Source organism: Thermobia domestica, chromosome 6 (assembly GCF_964235325.1).
Source record: "Thermobia domestica chromosome 6, izTheDome1.hap1.1, whole genome shotgun sequence".
NCBI classification, from domain to species: domain Eukaryota; kingdom Metazoa; phylum Arthropoda; class Insecta; order Zygentoma; family Lepismatidae; genus Thermobia; species Thermobia domestica.
Genome location: NC_137459.1, coordinates 174,975,355 through 174,996,571, shown reverse-complemented (window position 1 = coordinate 174,996,571; position 21,217 = coordinate 174,975,355). Strand labels below are relative to the sequence as shown.

Genomic DNA, 21,217 nt, shown 5'->3' with positions numbered 1-21,217 from the left:
ATTTTCCCGATCCCCTTAACGTCACGAGAAGAAACACAAATTCTTTCTAGAACGGAATGTCGTTACTTAGTCTCATTCCAATACGTTGAATATGCTTTTGTATATTCACCTCTCTCTCTCCCTCTCTCTCTCTCTCTCTCTCTCTCTCTCTCTCTCTCTCTCTCGCTTTGTTTATGTGTGTGTGTGTGTGTGTGTGTGTGTGTGTGTGTGTGTGTTGCGGAATATCTCAAGTTGAATACAACATTTGCAACGTATATGAGCATCATTGTCATCGAATACCGGAAATTGAAAGTCGTGTTTCTTCAGGTTGGGTTTGTGTGTTCATGTTAGCTCACTGGTAGAGTACGGGCTTGGCAATGATGTCGTCTTGAGTTCAAAGACTGCAGCGAATTATCATTTTTTGTTAATAGAATTGCACAGAATCGTATACAAGGAGTGGTTTACTTCTAGAAATATTTTCAGAAGCGTTCAGATAGCTTTGAAAAGGACTATTTTCGGGAGTTAAGGCGGGGACATTAATATTGTGTCCAACACCATTCTGAACTTATTACACGCTCCATTCTTCTGGGCATGGAATCTATTAAATGGATGACAAATCTATCTCCTTCCCCTACCTCCAGCCATGCTTCGAAAAGAAGATGCCACTGGTCTCCGTTCTTGGTGGATCTGCCTCAGGCCAACCGTCCCTTAGAGTATTCTTCACTTCTGCCCACATATTTTCCATGGGATTGAGTTCTGCTCGACGAGGCGGCCAGTGAATTTAATCCATCTCAGGCTGCCCCGCGAACCATTCCTGAAGCACACGGGAAGTATGTATTGGCGACTGGTCTTGCTGGAACTGAATTACATCATCAGGCTGAAATACTCGTACAGATGGCACCATGATATTACTCATAATGTCTAAGACTGAGCACTGTCCAGATGTCCTTCAATTCTGTGAAGCTGTCCTGCTCCGCGACTGGAAATCCAACCCCAACATGAAATAGATATATGGCCACTGCGATTGCAAACAGCCACATATCCAGGGTTATATCGGGTGCCTCTCGGACGATACACAAAACAGCGTCCCTTATTTGATGTTGTGAATATGGATTCATCTGAGAAAACTATGTTTTCCCAATTGCGACCCACATTCGCCTGTGCAAACGCGAGACGGTAAATTTTGTGGTCGTCTGAGAGTTTTTCCTTCACGGCAGCAACACGGCCACGTAACCCAGCATGACGAAGCCTTCGCAGAGCTGTATGCTTACTACCAGGAAAGAGAGAAGCTTCCCTTAGCTGTCTAGATGTCCTTAGTGGGTCTAACCGGGTTTCGTTTACTAATCTCGCATCTTCGGCTTCGGTTGACACATGAGGACGACCAGGAGATCGTAAATTACCAGTCTGTCCTGTAGCACCATATTTCCGAATCCATCGCCTTCCTGTAGAGGCCGGGACACCTACTCGCCTGCTAGGCACAGTTGTAGAATAGCCTTCTAACTCACATCAAGTAATTACTGCTGTACGTCTATCCATAGTTACCAATGTTCTGAGCTGTGAGCAGCAAGCAATAGGTAAAAGCTAGTACCTGACATTTGATTGGTTACTTGCACGACACGCCTATTGTGGGGAATGACTTGGTCAACGACTCGCGAAAGAAATCTGAAAATGGTGCGCCGTAATAATAATATTAAAAACAGTTTCTATAAAGGAATATTAATACATACGAAAAACTGTTTAAAGAATGAATTGTTATACTGACTTTACGCGTATAAAAACATACACCATATTCCAAACAGATTGACCGATATTATGATAGCTGTTTTGAGACTAACACTTTCGAAGTCCAACTTCGGGTATCTTCGGAAAACAGTAAACTAAAGCTGCTGGTTCGAATCTCGAAGCCAACCTTAGTAATCGGGGAAAAAATGTACAGATATAGTTTTCCTTCTGTTAAATATAATAAGACATGTTGAAATGGTATTAAGTGTAGAAAAAGTAATATTGATTGAAATACTTAATGATACGATATTTCGAAGCTATGTATTCACACTCTCGTTTCGTCATTGTGATTTCCATATGGAAAAGAGCATTTACGTATGAGTTCAGTTATATTTCAGAAGCAGCTTCAAAAAAGCTGTCATGTTAGCTCAGTGGTACACCCCCGAGCGTTTAAATCGTGAGTTCGATACCCGTTCAGGTGAGATTCTTTTATGATATTCTACTTTCCTCAATGCATGAAAATTATGTAAATAGTTAAATTAAAATCCATCAGTTGTATATATATATATATATATATATATATATATATATATATATAATCATTTCACGACAGAAGTAATTCTTATCTTTAAAATATAACATCTGAGGTATTGAGAGAACGTCGGTATGTTATATGTGATTAAATACAAATTAAGAAAATCGTGTAATAGCAATAAATAAGTTATGTAGTGTATTTATTTGCAGCTATTTTCATACGCAGGTAAATTCTCAATATTTGCATTACAGCATTTAGGTAGAGCATATCGAAAATCGGATCTCCTTTTTCTTCTTGTGAACTGTTTTGCCCTGACGCTAAATCTTCTGGACAGTTCAGTTAGATTTATCTGTAATGGCTGAGATGTACTTTTGGCAGTCCTTGCAAGAGGATTTATCCCACTTTAAGTTTGCACTGAGCTGTAGTGCAAGGTCTAATTAAAGCGTAATGTTGTTGATTATTATGTATTGGAGGAGGTGACAGACTACTGTTCGTATGTTGTGCGCTAAGATAAAGGAGGCAGTCACTGGTGTGGTATGGTGGAAATGATGAATTACAGTATAGAGAGTGGTACGATAGGCTGGAGTTAACTTACACTGAAATATGAGATGAGATAATCTCCCTTCTTGTTCGGCACAATAACAGAGAGGTGTGTTGCGATGTCCTTGTTGGTATAATCTATACGGTGTTTGAGTAACTCCTAAGTATAATCTAAAAAGTAAACATACATGTCGTCGCGACCAACCTGCAGGCGTAATCCACTGCTTTGTCGTAGTTCTTGAGAATATTGCCCAAAAGTGTTTACCTTCACGATGTCTATGTTGTTCTTGATATCGTCTCCGTTTTTTCAGCCGTTGGTTTTGGAGTTGGGCGTGGAGGCTTTCCGTTGGAATCGAGATGTCAGTGATGTGGTCCAGACGTGTACTTTCTTTGCGAGAGAGTCAACAGCCATATTGCCATGTATTCCAGTATGGCCAAATACGTGGAAAAGTATGACACTGTGTCATTTGTCCGTGAGGGTTGTGGTCTGTTGTTTGATATTACCGTGAATCCATGTCATTCGGTTAGAAAGGCCCCAGGTTTGGAGGCTTGTTAAGGCGCTAAGACTGTCGCTACAGATTCGAAAACTTTGGTAGTTATGTTCTATGGCGTGTCGCAATCCCAGACATATAGCTCATAGTTCAGCGTGGAAAATTGACGTCTGATTTGGTAGTCGTTGTCTTTCAACTTGCAGGGAATGGGGTATGTATATACTCGCCCCTGTGTATTCCACTCCTGCTTGCATTCTTTTGGAAGCATCTGTATATACCCCCGTGAAGTTAGCGACCAAATTTTAATAAATCGATATTTCTTTAGAGTTCTGAGTAGCACTCAAAGAGTACTAGAGCTCCTGCTAGGTTAGACCAATAGTTCTGGTAAATAAAAATTTTATAATGATTTAAATTTTCGGTGCTACCTTCATGCAAAACCAAAAATTATAAAATGTCTATATTTTTAGAGTACTGAATAGCACTCAAACAGTTCTAGAGTTCCTTATAGATTAGACCAATAGTTCTGGGTAAATAAAGATTTTATAGCGATTTTAAAGTTTAGGTGCTAACTTCACGCAAAACCAAAAATTATGAAATGTCTATATTTTTTAGTTCTGAGTAGCACTTGAGTTTCTTATGAAAATTTAGTAGAGTTTTCGCAAGATAGGGGATTAAATGGAAAATAAAAGTTTGTTCATAATATACTGACCACGCATGCAATCCGTGCAAATCATTAATAAGTACATAACAATTGCCTAATAAAATGCAAACAATGTTACCCAAAACATTATAGAAATCGACAAGTGCTACTCAAAACTCTCATCAGAACTCTATTTCTTTACGAAGTAAAAGACTTTTATCACCTTGTTCACAGCCGGTTAGCGAGTGACCCATAGATTGTTGATTTATATTGTTATAAATAAAGATTTGATGATTCTACGAGCAGAACTTTATAGAACTTGAAGAGTGATACCAAGAACATTCAATCAAACTCTATTGCATTGCGTAATAAAAGATTTGTGTCACTTTGTTCAAGTCGGTTCGCGAATAGCCCATAAATTGTTGATTTAAATTGTTATAAATATTTATATATTCTACGAACAGAACTATATCGTCGGCGGCAATTCAAAACCTGCTATGTGCATTTTGCAGGAGAAGCGAAAAACAGTATCCTGGTTAGCTTTTTGGCTTTATAAAAGTGATGTTATAAGTAATATTTGATGCTGCACGTAACTGGTACCTTCTCAAGTTACTTGAGAAGGTACCAGTTACGTGCAGCATCAAATATTACTTATAACATCACTTTTATAAAGCCAAAAAGCTAACCAGGATACTGTTTTTCGCTTCTCCTGCAAAATGCACATAGCAGGTTTTGAATTGCCGCCGACGATATAGAACTTGACAAGTGCTACTCAGAACTGTATTTCATTGTGAAATAAATGAGCTCTATCAGCTTGTTCACAGTCGATGCGCGAGTGGCTCATAAATTGTAAATTTAAATTGCTATAAATAAAGATTTAACCATTTTACGAACAGAACATTATAGAACTTGACTAGTATTATTAAAAATACTGATCGAAACTCTATTTCATTGCGAAATAAAAGAGTTCTATTACTTTGTTCACAACCGCTTTGCAAATGGTCCATAAATTGTTAATTTAAATTCTTATAAATATAGATTTAACAATTCTACGAACAGAACTTTATAGAAGTTTACTAGTGCTACTCACAACTTTCATCAGAATTATATTTCGTTGCGAAATAAAAAAAAAAAGTTCTATCACCCTGTTTCGAGTCTGTTTGCGATTGGCCCATAAATTGTTCATTGAAATTGTTATAAATAAAGATTTAAACACTCTACGAACAGAACTTTATACAAGTTGACCTGTGCTACTCAGAACTATCATGAGAACTCCATTTCATTGTGAAATAAAAGGGTTCTACCAGCATGTTCACAATCAGTTCGCGAGTGGCCCATAAATTGAAAAATGTAATTTTTTAATAGTGGCGCATCTTAATTTGTTGATTAATAACGCAATATAAATTCCATAATAGGTACGAAACTACATAACAATTTGAGTCTATTACCTAGGTGCAGTACATTTTCAAAGGGCATCAAACAAAACTTAATAATTACAAATGAATTGTTTAGTTAAGACGTAGCCGTGATTACTTCAATCGATCGAGATTCTTGTTCAACATGTGAATTATTTCTCATCATATAAGCATAAAAATAAACATTCTTCTTTACAATCTGCAAGTATAAAAATATGCATTTCACTATAATACGACTAATAACAGATCATTTCAGTCTTTTGTATAAACGTATACAACTACTCGTTAATTTGGTATTTGATATTTACAGTGAATTGCCAAATCTTGCAAAATGCACAAAAACAACTATCCTAACTTGACTTTATATAATCACAAAAAACAACAGTCTTTTTATTCTAATTAGATTCAACTAGTTCAAAGAATCACAAATTTTGCTTTGATCTCTAGCGTTCATATTTCGGCATACATAATAACATGAGGACAGACAATTGTGGTTTTAGGAGCGTGAACATGTTTCTTAATTAGATCATCATAACCTCTCCATTCTTTCCCGTTGAAAACATAAGCTACGTAATGACCACTTTTGTTTATACCGTAGCTGATATAGTGTGTGTGCATCCTATCAAGTCGTATTGCTTTCCGCCTACCGTGATTTGCTTTTGTATGTCATCCAGCGTATTTTGTTCCACTTTAGAGTTAAAGTTGATGGGGATGTTACACGATGCTAAGTTCTTCAATCTTGTGTCAAAGTAGTTGGGATCAGTGATTACAGATACATCAAACAGTAAATGCGATGCGAATGTACATACTTCAGGAATACGGCTTTGACATTTCCGGCATACACGTCCTGATTGCTGGAGATTAGAGTCTACTGCTTCTTGTATGATTGAAAAGCCTTTGTTTAGAAGCATGTCAGTATTTATAACAGCAAAAGTAGATTCTCTGTAATTCTTGAAATCACATTTCCTGCAATACCACTCTGTTGTAACACATGGCAGCTTTGAAAACAGATATTCAACTAAATGTGGACAATTTGAGTCAGCGTCCAAACTTTTCATTTCCTGTGTGTTAGTGAATGTTTTTACAATTGCAATCAATTCTAAAATTTCGAATCGAGCTAAGTAATGGCTTTTTCTGACTTGTCCTTGTTGCAGGATTTCTTCTGCCAGTTTCCCGATTTTCAGACCTTTCGATTTCCTGCTTGAATTTATCAGACCTGCAAAGTGCCTGCATAACAAGTGTTAGAAAGCTGTCAAAACTGCACGTTCTTTTGATTATAAGTGTTTTACACGAATGCTTCATGTCTTCCGATATCAAACCATTCAGTATCACAGGGATGTTTGTTTTATTATTTCCTTGGGTCCAGTTCCATTCTGGATAGTCTTCCAAATAGTTGTGTCGTCTTCGCTTCCCTGCATCGGTTTTCATTTCATCTATATCGACATCTTCAAAGTTTTTCCCCACAGTTGACGAGTTCTGATCACTTTTCCTAGGTGATACGTCAATTTGAAGAACTCCATCGTCAACAGGTTTGTCAATCAACGTCGAATGGAAAATTCCTGTTTCGTTCAACGGGACAATAAACGTTGCGTCGCTGATAGTTTCCTCATGTGACTCTTTGAGTTCATTGATGGGAACGTGGGGAATTGATCCGGTAGATTCGTCGACTAGATTGACGTTGAGTACTTCAGATTTTACACAAGTATCAACAAACTGCTTCTTATCATATGCTCTTCGAGCATGCTTGTTTCGCCAGTTTTCCTGAGCATTTAACAAACTGACTTCGCCTTCTTCTGAGTCCATTCTTGTCCTTTCTTTGCCCTTTGCCTTTTCATTTGGTGAAACATTTTTTGTTAAAACTCCATCAGTGTTTAATTTTGCTGCTACTTGGTTCACTTCTCCTTCGAGGTATTTCACATGCTTCAAAACGAAGTTGTCCAACCTCAACAGTAATCCATCCACTCCATATGTCTTGAGCTTCGAAAATTCAGCTTCCACGGTTGCCGATGATTTTATCGACGTATCAATCGATTTTTTTCTTTCCAACGCATGCTGTCCATAGAGGCAGATAGTACTAGTGTTGTAAAAAAAAACGGTTTTTTTTCTGTAAAGTTTTTTTTCAATAAAAAACATTGTTCTTTTTCATGTTTTTTTTTCAAATGTCTGTTTTTTTTCTGGCAACTATTATTTATTGATTTATGTTGCAGATTATTGAAATAATCAACAGAACTTGAGTCGAAGCTCTCGTAACTTACAAATCGTTTGTTTCTTTGTACCTATACGAGCAAAATTGTGTGATTATTCCTTTCGGACCCAGGTCATTTTTGGCGTTTTCCTACATTTTCAGTTAGTGACTTATTGCTCAAAACCCATTCATTCGATTGATCTGGCTAAGGCCTTGTTTTTTAGAAAATGGGTGTGGCTATGTTTTGGTTCAGGTTCAGGTTCAAGGTATTTTCTTTCCTTCTCTTCGGAAGTTTGGATCCTGAAAAAAAGAAAAAAAAAGTAAGTACTGCTCTTTTTTTTCATTTAACGTTTTCCATTTTCTTTTTCCACCAAAATTCAAGAAGTTCTTTGGTTTTTTCTATTTCTTTCTCACTTAGTTCCCTTCCATTTACATTAAAGCCTAGCCTCCAAGCTAATTTAACCAAATTTCCTTCCTCTTTCATTTCATCGACCCATTTCCATTTTTCCCTGATTTTTTGGGTTTCTTCACATTTTAACAACAAGTGTTCTAATGTTTCATCTTCTTTAAAACATAGTTGACATTTTTCGTTCACTTCTTTTAATTTTTTCAATCTTACCCCTGTTTCAAGGCTCCCTGACCTGGCTTTGAAAAGTAAAATGCTTCGTAAATTATTGTTCATATAATTTATTTTCTCATAACTCTTTTTATGTGTGTATATTCCTTTCAAACTGCTCTTTTTAACAACTTCTTCATACCAATTTTCCTGCACTTTATCTTTAAATGTTTTTTCTGTGATTTTTTCCCAATTTTTATAATTTTCTTCTCTATGCCAGCGGGTAGTTTGATCATACTTTCTTTCTAATTTCCTAACTCTCCTAAACCATTTCGTGTTCTCACCTTTTCTCATATGTTTAGTGGCCTCATGCACCACTTTTACTAATCTTGTTTCTTCCATAAATTTTAATCTTACAAGATATTTTACTTTACTCACACCTTCTCTTTTTTCAAAATCACTCCATCCCATCTCTCCTGTTATTGTTACATTTGCACTTAATTTATTTGCTCCTAGGGCAAACCTTCCTATTTGATTTTGTGCTTGTTGTAAAATACTCCTGTTTTTTTCCGTTAAAGTTATTACATAATTTGCATATGTTAGCGCCGGTACTGCTACTTGTTTCCATAGTATTCTTGACACCTCATATCTATTGTATGACCACATTGCTTTATTTTTTATAATTGCTGTATATTTTTGTAGTTTATTTTTCAGTTTTTTCTCATGTTCAACTAAGTATTGTTCTCCTTCTTCAAGTGTGATTCCTAAAAATTCTATTTTTTCAGTCCTGCTTATTACTATGTTTCCTGCTTGTATATTTTTATCCTCTATGTCTCCACTAAAAACCATGAACTTGCTTTTTTCTTCATTTATTTTTAGACCAATTTCGTCTCCTTTCCTAACTACTGTTTCTAACATTTCCTTAATATTAGTATTCAATATTAGTACTTCTTCAATATTAGTACTCATCAGAGCCACATCGTCTGCAAATAGAGTGCCAGGGATTTTTGTTACTTTTTCTTTTCCTTGCAATCTTAATTCTAACCCTCTGTTTGTTTTGATCAATGCTTCTTCCACTTCATGCATGTATATCAGGAATAGAACTGGTGATAGAGGACATCCTTGTTTCAAACCTTTATTACTGTCTATCCATTTGATTTTACGTTTCCCATTTCATATCTGTATTTGTTGTTCTTATATAGTTCCTTAAGAAGCATAATAAATTTCTTTGATATTCCTATGTTTTCCATTACTTCCCATAATATCTTTCTGTTGACTGTATCATACGCCTTTTCAATATCTATAAATGCTACTATGAAATCTTCTTTTCTTTCTCTGCATATTTCTATCAGTTGTGTTATAATGTAAATGTTATCTGTTGTTCTTCTATCTGTTCTGAATCCATTTTGTAACTCACTTAATATTTTGTTTTTCTCTAGCCAGTTCATTAATCTGTCCCTTAGAATAATTGCAAAAAACTTATATACGCAGCTGGTAATAGCTATTGGTCTATAATTTTTTATGTCATGTTTATCTTTTCCTTTATATATTAGCTTAATCTTCGTTTGCCTCCAACTTGGAGGAATGGTTCTTGACTCAAGTATATTATTCATAATATTCTTTAAACTTTGGTGTAAGTTGCATTGCAGTGTTCCCATCGGGTGGGAAATTATTGAGGTAAATGTAGGGGTGAAAATTTACAAAAAATTCCCTAACCTAATTTCAATTTTTTTTGTATCTAGCACCACTGCTGCTATATGAGTTCAAGTCACCTAAAAAAAATTATTTCGTGTGTTGACAAGGTACAGTGTAATCCTGAAGTCGCAGGCTTCCATTCAAAGAGGGAAAGAAAAAATTCTCTGTCATCATGCACATGAAATTTTGACACTTTTTACGCCTCAGAAGCAAATATCAACAGATATGCCGGGGCTACAACTTCTCAAATTATCCTATAGAAACTTTTTATGGTGCGTTGTGTAGGGCAAAGAGGAAGCTTTCAGGTAGTGGTACGTTTGTTTCAATGTGGCCAGCAAGAGGGTAATAATAGAGGGGAAAAGGAAAATTTTTCCGAATTTCCCACCTAAAATCGGGAATTAATTGTTTTGGCTGGAAACGCTGCCATCAGACAGACGAAAACTATCTGAAAATAAACCTTAGTACCCCGAGAATATATCCTACAAGTATCATGGCGATATGTAATAAAGTAAGCACAAAATTTTAAAATATTTCATTCTACCTCAGAAATTCATCATTTTCTTACCATTTCCAGAACATGGTTTATTATAAACCTCAACTGTACTTCTTCTAATTATTCTAGTGAAATTTTTTATGGTGCGCTGTGTAGGCTAAGGACGAAGCTTTTTGACAGTGGTACGTTTGTTCGAGTGTAGTTGACAAGAGAGAAATAATAGAAAAAAAGAATTTTTTTCCAAAATTTGCTCCTAAAATCTGGAATTAAAATTTTCTGTAGCTGTCAACACTGCTATCAGACAAACACAATCCCTCTAATATATCCGACAAGTATTGTGGCGATATCTAATAAAGTAAGCATGTCAATAAAAAATATCTCATTCTACCTTAAAAAAATCACAGTTATCTTTCCAGTTAGAGAACAAGGTCTACTGTAAACCTCAACTGTACTTCCCCTGATTATCCTATTGAAACTTTCTATAGTGCGTTGTGTAGGGCAAAGACGAGACTTCCATATACTGGTACGTTTGTTCCGATATAGGCAACAAGAGGGAAACAATAGAGACAAAACAGATAATTTTCCCAAACTTTCCCCCTAAAATCTGGAATTAAAATTTTTTGTAGCTGGTAACACTGCTACCAGACAGACACACACTATCTTAAACACTGGTACACCACTAATATATCCTACAAGTATTATGGCGATATATATGGAACAAAGCTTGTAATTACCAAAAATATATTACGGTAAATATATAAAAGGGAAAAACTAGAAAAATTAAGGGTTAGAACCTAAATACGAATTTTTCGTGCGCCCCCTAATTACCCCATTGAAACGATCTGTACTTGCGTTTGTAAAGTAAGGACAAATGTTCGATTGGCATAAGTTGACTTGCACTCGGGCGTATAGGTACGGATTTATAAACCAAAATCTCGAATTTTTTGCCCAAATTAAGGGAAGTTTTAATTTCCTTAATTGGCAACACTACGCGCAGGCCCGTCCAATTGATGGGAACAGTTAGGTATCCATCCGAGGTATCTATCTGGCAAGTCTTAAAGAGGTTTTTCTACAACGAAGGAAGCTACAGGGAAAAGAGAAGTAAAGGAAATTCGAAATTAGAAAATTCTCGAATTTTTGACGGGTGAAATTTGTGAAGGAAATTCGACACCGAAGAAAAAGAAATTAATATGATAAACTATCGTCCAACCATATTTTGCAAGAATAATATCCCGATATCTTAATTAGTGTCCACACAGGAGCGGAATAAAAAAGTGACACACCCGTGTGTGCCACTTTGGCCACTTGTCACTTTGGCCACCTAGTGTACATTTGTTATTGTTGTAGTTACAGTCTCGACTAATAATAATATCGTTGTTGTAAACAGTAACTTTATAAGGAAAATTTTCTCTCCTTTTTACATTGGTGAGAAATGCAGGGTGTTTCAAAATGAATATCGGGGTTTTAAGTCTTCGTAGTATTTATTACATTTTATGTACAATTATAAGCAATGCATCAAGTAAACGAGCACCTCAAATAGTCTTTGCTACAAGTGTTCGATGTGAGATTCATTCGTCACATGGTACACATCTAGTCGATAGGCGAGAAAGGCTCATAAACTTTCCGCCATATGGCACAAAACACATTCAATTTAGGGGAGTCTCGTTTCAACTGTATCATCTCCTGAGGATTTGCTGACGGCCAGATGCAAGAATTATGAGTGTTCACATTAGCTCTTAGGTGAAATTTCGATTTATCACTGAAGACGACACGATCCAGAAAATCTTCATTGTAATGCAGCAATATTTCACTTGGGAAATTGGCACGTAAACCGTAGTCTGTAGGCTTTAGACCTGTAGCAACTGCAAACGATAAGGACGTAGTTGCAAGCGTCTCCTTAATATTCTTCACACAAACGGTTGCGCTGTAACTACAGATTCAGTCTTAATTAAAACACAAAAAGCTTTCTACTCTCTAGTCTCCATCTTTGCTACTTGCTCTTTCTAACGGCAGGCAGAAGAAACAATGCATGTACATGTGTGCGTACAAAACTGTTTGAGTTGCTCTTTCTTTGATATAATATTTATAATTGTAAGTTAATTGTAATAGATACTACAAAGTTTCAAAAGCCTAATATTAATTTTGAAACAACCTGCATTACTTCAAATTGAGTCATCCTATATTCATGTCTTGTATATACATATACAAGAAGTGCCATTATTATCAACTACTAACTTTCATCATCATACACACGGCCGGCCCTAGGCAATTTGTCGCCCCGTGCAATGGCATAATTTGCCGCATCCCACTTTCTCCAGAAATAACAAATCTTAAAAGCCATGATTTTAAGTATGCTACTCCAGCATGAACATCGAAGGGGAGGGTAAGTGCAGTCGCACTCAGAAAGGCTTAAATACTTACTAAAAATGCAATCCCGTTGTGTCTGTTTTTTCTTTAAATATTAATCTATTATGTTAGTGAAAGATAAAGCAAACACACCTGCAGAAGAAAGATGGTAATCCTTTTTATAGAATTCAATATCGAGCTTCAATCTCAATGTATCGGTTTGCAATTCCCGTACAACTATCTCTTATCTTTATTTCTTGATTTTTCCTTCTACATCTGTTAACATTTTAAAAAAAAAAAAACTTGTTTCTATCTTCAATGATAAGGAACTTGTTTCTGACAAAAACAAGACTAGTTGTCATATCAAAACTGTGATAACTTACTAAAGGGAACAGATATTCGCTACTATTCGAGAATTGAATTCTTGCATTTGAAAACAATCAAGCAATTTGTGCTAGGATTGATTCGACCATTTGCTTTAGCATTGTCCATGTAACCTTAAACTAATGCAACCTAGACGTAATTTACGAATGTAGTATTCAAGTAGGTCAGCTTAGTAAATGTAACTACCATCATCATGAAGTCGGTTTCCAATAAGAAATATTTAATTTAAATAATACACTTATAACTAGAGACTGGATGTTAGGCAAAATGCCTATTCTTTAATGCTAAAGATATGATCAAAAATAACGTTTTAAAGTTTATATCGGGGATTATAGTTTCGATTTATGCCAACTTTATTTTGCCTATTTCGCCCCTCATTGCCTAAATAATTGCTTTAGTGACTAATGTTGCGTATTCTATGCATTTTCTTTTAAATAAGATTTAATTGGGAAATATATATATATATATAATTTATACACTGTAAATAACACAAGCACATGGTACATTACAATCTCTCTCTCTCTCTCTCTCTCTCTCTCTCTATATATATATATATATATATATATATATATATATATATATATATATATATATATATATATATATATATATATAATATGAAATACATATCAAGCTTCGTTCTTTACATATACTGTAGAATGAAAGAAGACATTAACAAACAGGTATGTTGCTATATTCTTTGAACACTATGACGAATCTAGTTTTTAAATTGTATTGAGCATTTATCTTCATTATTTCGAGTTACATTTTAGTGCATATTTTACTGCTTACATTTTTAAATTTTAAGTGCCTATTTGTCTGTCTATTTTCCAAGTTTTTAATGCTTAAACATCCGGTCTCTACTTATAACAGATTTTGCCGGAACCTCCAAACTTGCCGCTCCATGCAAATGCACGTGTTACAGGTATGGTAGAGCCGGCTCTGCATATCATATATACGTAACTAGTCCACAAATTATTTATATATGATATTTAGAAAAATACTATTAGGCAAATTAGTATTAGTTTTTACATTTAGACAAGTTTTGAATTTTAAACTGTTCGTGACATTATTTTCGTACTTATTAAAGGCCTGCTTTCACAAAAAAAAAATTCATTTCTACTTTTATTTCTTAGTTGATATTGATGAAAACTGCTGAAACCCGAATTGTTAATAGGTGTGGTATTCATGTAAATTGTAAAATATTTGTAGCGTATTAGTATCTAGCGTTTAATTTATGTTGCATTTTACGGTGATTACAACTGCATAAAAATATTTCATACTTAAATAGACGTAAGATGCATTACAAATGACTATTTGAAAAAAAACGAGAGCCAATGTTTTTTTTTCTAAAAAAAAACGTACATTTCTGAAAAAATGCGAACGTTTTTTTTCTATTTACAACACTAGATAGTACATCAATTATTTGATCGATTTAGCCACATTTGTGTTGTAAAATGAGTTTAAATCTAGTAAGTCGTCACTTTTTGTTAGCTCTGCTTCATTCCGAGCTTTCAAATATAGAGTATTAGACCACTGTATCCAGTTTTCGGGCGCGTCCTCTGCTGTCGGAGCTCTGAGCAGTCAACTTTTGGATCCTCTATATTCGATGTCCCTTTTATCACATTATGTATCTTATAGAGATGAACGATCATTGAAGAGTGACTATTTGCGATATCACTGTCATCTCTGCTTAAATGACTGCTTAGCGCCACGACCAACAGAGAGAAAAGATGTTCCTGTATTGCTGTAAAGTCTTCCATATTGTAAATATGGCTAAGAGCTCGCAAGTAAAATTGGCGAACACCGGAAGGTTTGCCTTTAAGTCCTTTCCACCGTTTGATTATCCCCATAAAATGACTGACATCTATCCGTATGTATCCGTTTGGTTCATCAACTTCGCTTGCATCTACAATGTATTTATAGCATTGCTTCAAATATTCTTTTAAACTGGAATAGTTGCAGAAAGATCGAACCAGTGCATTCAATAAGGCCTTGCTGAAATCGTATACTATAATTCTTGGAACTGGTGCCCGTTTTCTTAATATCTCAGTGAAGAAAAATGAAATAAAATGAGCATCTTGTTGTTCGGACAGCATTTGGTACACTGGCACACTAATATCTTTGGTCACGTACATTACTTGGTACAAATAAATGTACTTTGAGTACTGGTCCACTACCTCAGCTTCATTTCCTCTCGCCAAAGGGACTTTCAACGCCACCCCTCCCGTCGCGTCGACAACTAAATATGAATCTTTATTGGCACTCATTGCTTCGTGCAGTATTTGTTGTTCGGGTGACCAATATATTACATAAACGGGATAAGATCCGACATGCCGAATAATTCTGTGATAAGTTGAATTTGCAGCGATCGTCAAATTTCGGATAACGTCCGGGCTTACGACATTCAGTCTTCTGTCTCCTTCTTCTTGCTTTGCTTTTCGCAGAACCGCAGCGTTTGGAACGTTTGGAGGCACTCTTTCCCAGAATTCCAGTTCTTGAGCTTTTTCATTGAGCCATTGGTTTGCATGTTTTCGGCCGTCAATCAAGTCGCCTGCTATCTGTTTGCGCTTTTCCCCACGAAGTTGCCTTTTCTTCTGATGAGGAAAATCATGCTGCACATTTCGAATTACACATTTGAAAATTGCGTCTTGCTTTGTTTGTGGCTTTTGTAAAAGTACGCCCTCTAACGTCGCTCCACATTCCTTGCAATAACATATGAACTTCACATGGTATTTTGCGTTTCGAGTAGAGGAAACTACAGATTTTTCAAATGATAAACCACAAACTATCTTGTGGTGTTCATAGATTTTGTCCCCAAACACGTTTGTCCATCTACTCCTGCGCATGCATAGTTTCCCTTCTCGATTCTTTCTGGGTTTCATCCGTTTCCACAATCCTGCAGCAATCACCAAATCAAACATTTTCTCGTTCGTTGTTGGGCAAGAGCTGAAAAGATTATAACTTGTGTCTGCATTAGCGAAATCGCTCGAAGATTTGTTTAGCTTGTATGAATCTTTGTTCATTTCAAACAGTCCGCACACTAAATCACGGTATCCGTTCCTGTTGTTTTGAATCGTTGTATAAATATGTTTCGCAGTCATCGGCGATCCTTGTTCAGCTATTTTCACTGATATGTCTGCCCACACTTTATCTGACGGAAAACGCAAGGAGCCATTTTCGAAAAAAACATAGTCTTTCGTCGCGCGTAAAGTCTGCAATTTCACCTTATCATACATTATGAAATTTGTGAAGTTATGAAATTATGAAATATTTTCAAGATAACATTTGGTAAATTTGTATATTTATTTGTTTTATATAATTTTTACTATACCTCTATTATTACTTCACAATTTGTCTAGCAAAGGTTGACTCTTTATAACACCAGCTTTTCTAAAAATAAAACTGCTACAGAGTCCGTCAACCATATCCGAATGAGATGCAGCCTTTCTAGAGAATCAGCCAACTTTCCTTAAAAAGTCATAATCTGAAAACATAAAATTGATTTAAGTTGATTTGCCTCACACGGAATGTACTTGAACCTGTAACGCACATTATAGAATTAAAAAAAATTCTAAACAAAAGTGCAGTTGCACAGAATAAAATATTAGCTTCAGGTCCTTTAATTCAGGATAATTGTTCAGAATAGGAATCTAGCTCTGCTAAATCGGGGGGAATTATTTTTAGTGTTATTATTTCAAAAATGAAGTGAATTCTATATCATATCGAAAAAGTAAATAATTTATCATCTATAGTTCAAAATGCCAAATACAAATACGCTAACTAAGGTTTATATAGTAATTAATTATGTAATAAGAAACCAGCGACTTTACATCTTCCAATTTACCTTAAGATCTTTGTTATTCCTGAAAATAAAAGTAGTTTAGTATATATGTACACATTAATTTAAATTTTATAAGTTAAAACATACAAATGATAACAATCATACTACAATGCCTAATGACTGAGTTCCGAATCAATACAAATAAATAACATTTATACAAGAATGATATCAATGATTTGACTATATACATATGTAAAAAATGAACTATGAAATTAGGATGTATTTTTATAGAAATATCTACCGATACCATCAATTTTACATTAATTTATCTCGCTATAATAATTTACAGATTTGTAAAAACATACCTCTATGATCGTGGTACCCTAAATTTCTTTGTTAAAGAGACGTGACATTTCCTAATATCACGCTCGTCCGAATTATTTTGTACCTGGACGGTATTTTTCGTTAACAACTTAATAACAGTGTATGGCCGTAGCCATCGATGACATAAGCTTTTCGTAACCTTATCTGCAAGGGAAGATTGGAATTGGGACTTAATTAATAATTTATCTCCCACTCGATATGATGACACTACTCTGTTTTTGTCGTATAACTTCTTTCTACGCAGCCATGCTCGTTCCATATTCCGCAAGGCATTTAACCAGATATCTGGATCCCTGTGTCGAACATCAAGTGAATCAACATTCCATTTCACATCTAGTGGATCAAACACTGGATATGTATATACTAATTCCATCGGACTGTGTTTATGTTCTGAGTGAACATATGTATTCAGAGAAAATTCAATTTCATGAATGCCTTTGTCTCAATGATGTTGCTTCGTTGCAAAGTTGCTATTCTAATATCCCTGATACCGTTTGCATACAAGAAATCCTGGAATCTTGCTGATACGAACACAGAGTGATTGTCAGGGCATAAGGCGTGGATAAATCCATGACGACACATCAACTTGTATAGTTTATTTATGATAACTTGGCTAGATAAAGTTCTAAAAGGTTCTAAGAAAATTCTTTTCGTAAAAGAATATACAACAATTAAATAAAATCGGCCCGAACTGGACTGTACGAGTGGTCCAATGACATCACAGGACCATCTTCCGTTTGGAAACGTCTCATAGGTTGATATCAACTGTCCCATAGGTTTAGTATTCTTACTTTTGGACTTCTGGCACTCAATACAAGAAGTCACATAATCTCGAATTTCTGCTATCATTTCTGGCCACGTATATCTCGCACAGATCTTAGAAGCACATTTGGAAAAACCCAAGTGCGCTCCAGGAAGAATATAAGAGTGGTAGAATTCAATGATGTTTCTTGATAAACTCCTGGGCAAACAAATCTTGTAAGGGTTCTTCAAAGCTTTAGTACGCTTGCATAAGATATACTTCACAAGTCTATATCCCTGAACCTTCTCTCTCTCTCTTTCAACCTAGCAATTATAGGCCTCAATTCGGGATCCTTTTCTTGATGATCCTTAATAGAAAGTTGTGCATAAGGCATATTCCATATATTAACCATAAATAAGTTAATGACCTCTTCATCTAATGAGGGGTCTTCATTAAAATCTTCGAAATCTTCTTTATTGTGTAAACGTGATAAGAAATCTGCAGGTACATTTAAGGACGAAGGTACACTCTTAACTGTAAAGTTAAATTCAAAAAGCGTATATAATAAACTAACATATCTCTTAACTCTTTTCAAGTTTCTAAGAGCATAAGCTAGACTGAAATTATCGATTCTCAACTCAAAGGGTTGATGTAAAAGTGTACGAAAACGTTCCATGGTTTCTAAAGCTGCAACGAGTTCAAGAACAAAGATTGGCTTGTTTACATCATACTTTTTAAGCTTCCGAGAATAAAAACTTACAGGAACTAATCTATTTTCAGCATCTAATTGTGAGATAGCGCCTCCAATTGAATGACTTGAGGCATCACTTGAGATAACGAAAGGCTTATTTAGATCCGGTAATTTCAATATTACATGACTTTTAAAACATTCTTTCAATCTCTTAAGAGCTACATCTTGTTCTTCTTTCCACTCAAAGGGAACCTTAGGAGAATGTAGACGACTAATTGGCTCTAAAATTTCTTGAAAATCTGATATATACCTACTATAATATTGAGAAAACTTCACAAGGCAATCACAGCGCGCCTATTTTTAGGTCTTGGTAGTTTCCTTATTACTTCTAATCGAGCTGGATCTAAATACATTTTACCATTTTCTATTATTTGACCTAAATAAGAAATTCGTCGTTGAAAGAAACAACACTTATCTACTGACAACGTTAATCCACTCTGAGCAAGTTTACTCAGAACTAAATCCTAATGTTTTCATATGTGAATGAATATCGGAACTGGCAATTACTACATCATCTGCATACCAACTTACTCCTAGATCTTTCAGAAGATACAAAATATCTGTTATCAATTTACTAAGTAGAAAAGATCCAGAGGCAATGCCAAATGGAACATACTTAAACTCAAATAATCCTCTATGCGTGAGGAATGCAGTATATTTATATGAGTCTGGAGCTAATCTTATAGTGTGATAAGCTTTCTTTATATCTATTCTAGATAGAACAACACCTTCTGGTAATTCTGCTAAGACATCTTCAATACGTGGTGTATATTGAGTATTGACTATTAGTTCTTTATTCAGATCAGTATAGTTGACAACTAACCTCTTAGAACCATCCCTATTTCCCACTAAAAAACATGGGAAAGCATACTCACTTGAACTAGGTTGAATAATATTTTGTTCCAATAGTGAATCTAATATTTTGTCTAACTCTCTTTGTGCAACCCTGGACATCGGATATGCCTTATGTTTAATTGATTTATAATCTTTAAGTTGAATATTATATTGAAAATTAGGTATTCTACTCTATTACAAAATACACTAGGATACTTTATACTTAACTTTTTATATATTCATCCAAACTAGGATCTTGTTCTAGGAGAATTGGATCCACTGTCATAGCTGGTTGTCGGTCATCGTTCTCCAGGATCTGGAACATTTGGGATGAACACTCAGAATCATTTGTACTGGCAGAAGTACCTAAGTTCAGCTTGGCTGGACTACCGGGAATACTGCTTGGCTTAGCCTCCATCCATATTTCCTGACTTCCAGATAGCTGACTGGAACCTTGGACTGGACTGGCACCATCATGGAAAACCGCTTCACCATTTCCCCCACTAGTCCTGCTATCATTTGTAGGATCGAGACATCTATTTTCATTGGACCTAAATTGGAATCTCGGATGATGAAGATTTAAAGTAAATGGATCATTATTATTGTCAATACACGATACTGAGTTCGAAAAAGACGCATGTTTGATAAGAGGTTGAAGTTCCAAATCACCATCATTTTCTAATAAAGAATTCTTCAAATATTTAGATTTGGCAACACTACACTTCCGAGTAGCAGAAGGTTGATTAAAGTCTATCAGATTTTTATTACACAAAGAAGTTTTATGTTCTTCTCTTAAATCATTATCACTGGTGTTTTCTTGCACGAAGATGGTAACACTGTTACTCTTTGAACATGATGGGAGAACATCATGTTCGGATGTTAACTTATGTTCATTCACATCTCTGGATTGTTTAAGTTCCAAGTATAGACGTGGATTTTCATTGACACTAAGAAAAGGATTAAGTCTGGCAACACTGTGTACCGAACCTAAGGTATGGTCTAAGTCTCCAACCTTCGAAGAAGTTCGATGAATAAAAGAAGTCCGAAAATTGTTTGTACCATTCTCAACTAATGTTGTATTCACTATAGAACTGGCAACACTGCTGTCACTCTGGACTGTTACTCCAGATGTAGCATCTCTTCTCTCCCATAAACCTGTGCATTCCATTGATTGATGATCACTATGTCCACTTGGAGAAGGTAACACCCAACTACTAGATGATGTTCTCGGTTCATCTAATGAAGGATGCTGTCCTCTCATCTGCTGATGGTTGGATGCTGGATAGACCACTGATGAAGTTAGATCACTATTGATGTGGAGATGTGATGGACCACTGATCCCATCATGAGTACGCAAGAATTTCTTCTTTATATGAGACACTCGTGATTCTCTATCTGATGTGGCAACCCTGTGCTCCATAAACCTATCAACGCGACCATAATAAAGATTAGAGGGATGAGGAATATCTTTATTAAAGGGATTTGAGGATTGAAGATCTCTGGATGCAAGATGTATCTGTTGTCCATTCGGCTTCATCTCCCTCGTAGGGGTGCACTCAGAGGAACCTACCTTAACGGTGCCCCTTACATCATCTTCCTTCTCTAAACACACATATTTATCTTGAATATTCATTAACTCAGAATTCAAAAATATATTTGAAATGTTAACACTGTCACTGAATGTTACTTGTTCCGCACTTTGAGAAACACTATCAATGTCATGTGAATTGTCCGAAGACGA

General features: G+C 35.5%; 1 protein-coding gene across 1 annotated transcript in view; it reads left to right on the top strand.

Annotated features, from left to right (window-relative positions):
- Positions 1–21,217, top strand: part of fs(1)M3 (female sterile (1) M3) — a 289,266-nt gene that overhangs the window by 90,162 nt on the left and 177,887 nt on the right. The window lies entirely within an intron of this gene.